Source organism: Triticum urartu, chromosome 6 (genome assembly GCF_003073215.2).
Source record: "Triticum urartu cultivar G1812 chromosome 6, Tu2.1, whole genome shotgun sequence".
NCBI lineage: Eukaryota > Viridiplantae > Streptophyta > Magnoliopsida > Poales > Poaceae > Triticum > Triticum urartu.
The window spans coordinates 49,159,964-49,166,423 of NC_053027.1; positions in this window are offsets into that span (position 1 = coordinate 49,159,964).

A 6,460-nucleotide genomic window follows, 5' to 3' on the forward strand; every position below is an offset into this window, starting at 1 on the left:
GGATGCTAGTTTTGCCATGTCTACTACTTGTTGTAATAATCATGATTGGGGTGATTCTTCTTATGATATTGAAAATTTATTTAAGCCCCATGATGAATATGAGATTGATAAGAGTGCTTGCAATATTATTGAAAGTGGGTTTGGAAGAATGTCAACTTTAGATCCCACATATTTGGATAATGATCAATCTTATGGAAGTTTTGATAAAAGTGGGTTTGGAAAGGTCATGACTTTAGTTAATGTTAATCCCACTATTTTGGAAGAGTGTCAACTTTGCATGCATATGGATCGTGTTGAAAATATTTTGTGTGATAGCTATTTTGTTTAATTTGCTTATGATCCCTCATGCAATTATTATGAGAGAGGAAAATATGGTGGTAGAAATTTTCATGTTACTAAATTACCTCTCATTATGTTGGGATTGCTATTGTTTCTTTCCGCTTCCTTGCATATGCTAGTTTTTGCTTGCCTTGGTAATTTGTTTGCCTATAAGATGCCTATGCATAGGAAGTATGTTAGACTTAGATGTGTTTGTCACATGCTTTATGATGCTCTCTTTGTGCTTCAATTCCTGTCTTTCATGTGAGCATCATTAAAATTATCAATGCCTAGCTTTAAGGATTTAAAGAAAAGCGCTTGTTGGGAGACAACCCAATATTTATCCTTCCTATTATTTAATAAATAAATTATTTAGCCTCTGTTTTGGTTGTGTTTTTTGTGTTTAATTAGTGTTTGTGCCAAGTAGAACCGTTGGGAAGACTTGGGGAAAGTCTTGTTGAACTTGCTGTAAAAAACAGAAACTTTAGCGCTCACGAGAACTGCTGTCATTTTTATTTGAAGAGTGATATTTAGTTAATTCTTTTTGCAGATGATTAATAGATAAATTACTCACGTCCAGAAATTTATTTTAGAATTGTTGGGGTTCCAGATTTTGCGCCAGCTACAGATTACTACAGACTGCTCTGTTTTTGACAGATTCTGTTTTTTCGTGTGTTGTTTGCTTATTTTGATGAATCTATGGCTAGTAAAATAGTTTATAATCCATAGAGAAGTTGGAATAAAGTAGGTTTAACACCAATATAAATAAATAATGAGTTCATTACAGTACCTTGAAGTGGTCTTTTGTTTTCTTTCGCTAACGGAGCTCACGAGTTTTCTATTTTGAGTTTTGTGTTGTGATGTTTTCAAGTTTTGGGTGAATTCTTTTGATGGATCATGGAACAAGGAGTGGCAAGAGCCTAAGCTTGGGGATGCCCATGGCACCCCCAAGATAATCCAAGGACACCAAAAAGTCAAAGCTTGGGGATGCCCCGGAAGGCATCCCCTCTTTTCGTCCACTTCCATCGGTAATTTACTTGGAACTATATTTTTATTCACCAACATGATATGTGTTTTGCTTGGAGCGTCTTGTATTATTTGTGTCTTTGTTTGTTAGTATGCCACAATCATCCTTGCTGTACACACCTTTTGAGAGAGCCATACATGAATTAAAATTTGATAGAATACTCTATGTGCTTCACTTATATCTTTTGAGCTAGATAATTTTGCTCTATGTGCTTCACTTATATCTTTTGAGCTAGATAATTTTGCTCTATGTGCTTCACTTATATCTTTTGAGCTAGACAATTTTGCTCTATGTGCTTCACTTAGATCTTTTAGAGCACGGTGGTGGATTCGTTTTAAAGAAACTATTGATCTCTCGTGCTTCACTTAAATTAATTTAAGAGTCTCTTAATAGCAAGGTAATTTTCCTAATAATAATATGCTTGGTATTCAAGATTTGTGGAACTTTCTTTTGAGTGTGTTGAATACTAAGAAAAGATTGAAGCATGATAATTGTTTTGAGATATGGAGGTGATAATATTAAAGTCATGCTAGTTGAGTAGTTGTGAATTTAAAGAATACTTGTGTTGAAGTTTGTGATTCTTGTAGCATGCACGTATGGTGAACCGTTATGTGATGAATTCGAAGCATGATTTATTTATTGATTGTCTTCCTTATGAGTGGCGATCGGGGACGAGCGATGGTCTTTTCCTACCAATCTATCCCCCTAGGAGCATGCGCGTAATACTTTGCTTTGATAACTTCTAGATTTTTGCAATAAGTATATGAGTTCTTTATGACTAATGTTGAGTCCATGGATCATACGCACTCCCACCCTTCCACCCTTGCTAGCCTCTCTAATACCGCGCAACTTTCGTCGGTATCATACACCTACCATATACCTTCCTCAAAACAGCCACCATACCTACCTATTATGGCATTTCCATAGCCATTCCGAGATATATTGCCATGCAACTTCCCACCATCTAGTTCATCATGACACATCCATCATTGTCATATTGCTTAAAATGATCATGTAGTTGACATAGTATTTGTGGCAAAGCCACCGTTCATAATTCTTTCATACTTGTCACTCTTGATTCATTGCATATCCCAGTACACCGTCGGAGGCATTCATATAGAGTCATCCTTTGTTTTAGTATCGAGTTGTAATAATTGAGTTGTAAATAAATAGAAGTGTGATGATAATCATTCAATAGAGCATTGTCCCAAATAAAAAAAGAAAGGCCAAAGAAAAAAAGAAGGCCCAAAAAATAAATAAATAAATAAGGGGCAATGATACTATCCTTTTTTCCACACTTGTGCTTCAAAGTAGCACCATGATATAGCGAGTCTCATATATTGTGCTTCAAAGTAGCACCATGTTCTTCATATAGAGAGTCTCATATGTTGTCACTTTCATATACTAGTGGGAATTTTATGTTATAGAACTTGGCTTGTATATTCCAATGATGGGCTTCCTCAAATTTCCCTAGGTCTTCATGAGCAAGCAAGTTGGATGCACACCCACTAGTTTCTTTTGTTGAGCTTTCATACATTTACAGCTCTAGTGCATCCGTTGCATGGCAATCCCTACTCACTCACATTGATATCTATTGATGGGCATCTCCATAGCCCGTTGATACGCCTAGTTGATGTGAGACTATCTTCTCCTTTTTGTCTTCTCCACAAGCACCATTCTATTCCACCTATAGTGCTATATCCATGGCTCACGCTCATGTATTACGTGAAGATTGAAAAAGTTTTGAAAAAGTTAGAGTATGAAACAATTGCTTGGCCTATCATCGGGGTTGTGCATGATTTAAATACTTTGTGTGGGGAAGATGGAGCATAGCCAGACTATATGATTTTGTAGGGATAACTTTCTTTGGCCATGTTATTTTGAGAAGACATAATTGCTTTGTTAGTATGCTTGAAGTATTATTATTTTCTATGTCAATATAAACTTTTGTCTGAAATCTTTCTAATCTGAATATTCATACCACAATTAAGAAGATTTGCATTGAAATTATGCCAAGTAGCACTCCGCATCAAAAATTCTCTTTTTATCATTTACCTACTCGAGGACAAGCAGGAATTAAGCTTGGGGATGCCTGATACGTCTCCAACGTATCTATAATTTTTGATTGCTCCATGCTATATTATCTACTATTTTGGACTATATTGGGCTTTATTTTCCACTTTTATATTATTTTTGGGACTAACCTATTAAACGGAGGCCCAACCCAGAATTGCTGTTTTTTGCCTATTTCAGTGTTTCGGATAAACAGAATATCAAACGGAGTCCAAACGGAATAAAATCTTCGGAAACGTGATTTTCTCACCGAACGTGATCCAGGAGACTTGGACCCTACTGCAAGGGATCAAAGAGGTGGTCACGAGGGTGGGGGGCGCGCCCCCCCCCTAGGGCACGCCCCCTGCCTCGTGGGCCCCTCGGTGCTCCACCAACGTACTCCTTCCTCCTATATATACACACGTACCCCCAAATGATCAGAACAGGAGCCAAAAACCTAATTCCACTGCCGCAACTTTCTGTATCCACGAGATCCTATCTTGGGGCCTGTTCCGGAGCTCCGCCGGAGAGGGCCGTCATCACGGAGGGCTTCTACATCATCATAGCCCTCCGATGAAGTGTGAGTAGTTTACCTCAGACCTTCGGGTCCATAGTTAGTAGCTATATGGCTTCTTCTCTCTCTTTGAATCTCAATACAAAGTTCTCCACCTCTCTTGTGGAGAGCTATTCGATGTAATCTTATTTTCATGGTGTTTTTGTTGAGACCGATGAATTGTGGGTTTATGATCAAGTCTATCTATGAATAATATTTGAATCTTCTCTGAATTCTTTTATGTATGATTGGTTATCTTTGCAAGTCTCTTTGAATTATCCGTTTGGTTTGGCCAACTAGATTGGTAGTTCTTGCCATGGGAGAAGTGCTTAGCTTTGGGTTCGATCTTGCGGTGTCCTTACCCAGTGACAGAAGGGGCAGCAAGGCACGTATTGTATCGTTGCCATCGAGGATAACAAGATGGGGTTTATTTCATATTGCATGAATTTATCTCTCTACATCATGTCATCTTGCTTAAGGCGTTACTCTGTTTTTAACTTAATACTCTAGATGCATGCTGGATAGCGGTCGATGAGTGGAGTAATAGTAGTAGATGCAGAATCGTTTCGATCTACTTGTCAGGACGTGATGCCTATATACATGATCATGCCTAGATATTCTCATAATTATGCTCAATTCTATCAATTGCTCAACAGTAATTTGTTCACTCACCGTAGAATACTTATGCTCTTGAGAGAAGCCACTAGTGAAACCTATGGCCCCGGGTCTATTCTCATCATATCAATCTCCATCACTTTAATATTGTTTTGCTTTTTTACTTTGCCTTTACTTTTTACTTTGCATCTTTATATCAAAAATACCAAAAATATTATATCTATCAGATCTCACTCTCGTAAGTGACCCTGAAGGGCTTGACAACCCCTAATCGCGTTGGTTGCGCGTAGCTATCGCTTTGTGCAGGTATGAGGGACTTGAGAATGGGCTCCTACTGGATTGATACCTTGGTTCTCAAAAACTGAGGGAAATACTTACGCTACTCTGTTGCATCATCCCTTCCTCTTCGGGGAAAACCAACGCAAGCTCAAGACGTATCAATTGCCTCCTAGTTGGTGCTTTTATAAGAGAAGATGGAGACTCAAATTCAAAAAAATGCATAAAGTAAAAGAAAGGCCATTCGTAGAGGGAAGTAGTGATTGGTAGAGGTGCCATAGCTCAAAGCGAAAAACTTAGAGATAAAAACATTTTGGGAGGTGTATCCATCCCACCAACGAAAACGACTTAGAGTTCCCAATACTTTCCATGATAGGTGGTTCCCAAATAGAAAATAAAGTTTATTCCTTTTTCCACCATACGTTCACTTTCCATGGCTAGTCGTATCCATGGTTGCCCTCCATACCAACACTTTTGAAGGAATTTATTATTTGACAACATAAAGTAAATTCATTTTTGCATTTCGGGACTGGGCATCCCTAATACCTTTGCCTTACTCTCGTGCAATGACAAGTGAATAAACACTCATCGTGAGAATAACACATCTAGCATGGAAATATTAGCCACCCCTCACTGCTCCGCGAGCGAAACAAACACACAAAAGATAAGTTTATTTTGAAAATTAGAGATGGCACATGCAAATTTGCTTAGAATGGCAAAAGAATACCGCTTATAGGTAGATATAGTGGACTCATGTGGAAAATTTGGTTTAAAGATTTTTTGATGCACAAGTAGTGATCATACTTAGTGCAAAATGAAGGCTAGCAAAAGATTGGGAAGTGAGCAACTAAGAAACGAATAATCTCATAAGCGAGCATTAAGCATAACTAACACCGAATAATGCACCACAAGTAGGATATAATTTCATTGCATAACTATTGACTTTCGTCCTTGCATAGGGAATCACAAACCTTAACACCAATATTCTTACTAAAGCATAATTACTCATCAAGATGACTCACATATCACATCATCATATCTCAAAACTATTACTAAGAATCAAGTTTATTTTGTTCAGTGATCTTCATGAAAGTTTTTATTATATCCTTCTTGGATATCTATCACTTTGGGACTAATTTTCATGTGTTGCTTTTGACAAGCTCAAACAAATATAAGTGAAGATCATGAGCATAATATTTCTTTCTCTCAAATTAATTTAAGTGAAGCAAGAGAGAATTTCTTGAAAATTTTACTAACTCTCAAATAAATCTAAGTGAAGCAGGAGAGAATTTCTTCAAAAATGCTAAAGCACACCGTGCTCAAAAAAGATATAAGTGAAGCACTAGAGCAAGTCCATTGCTCATAAAAGATTTAAGTGAAGCATAGAGAGCAATTCTAACAAGTCATGACATAATTTTGGCTCTCTCAAATAGGTGTGTCCAGCAAGGGATAAAGACTTAAAGCACAAAATAAAACAAGCAAAGAGTCATATCATACAAGACGCTCCAAGCAAAACACATAGTATGTGATGAATAAAAATATAGTTACGAGTAAAATATCGATGGTCGTTGGAAGAAAGAGGGGATGCCACTTGGGGGCATCCCCAAGCTAAGTTGGTT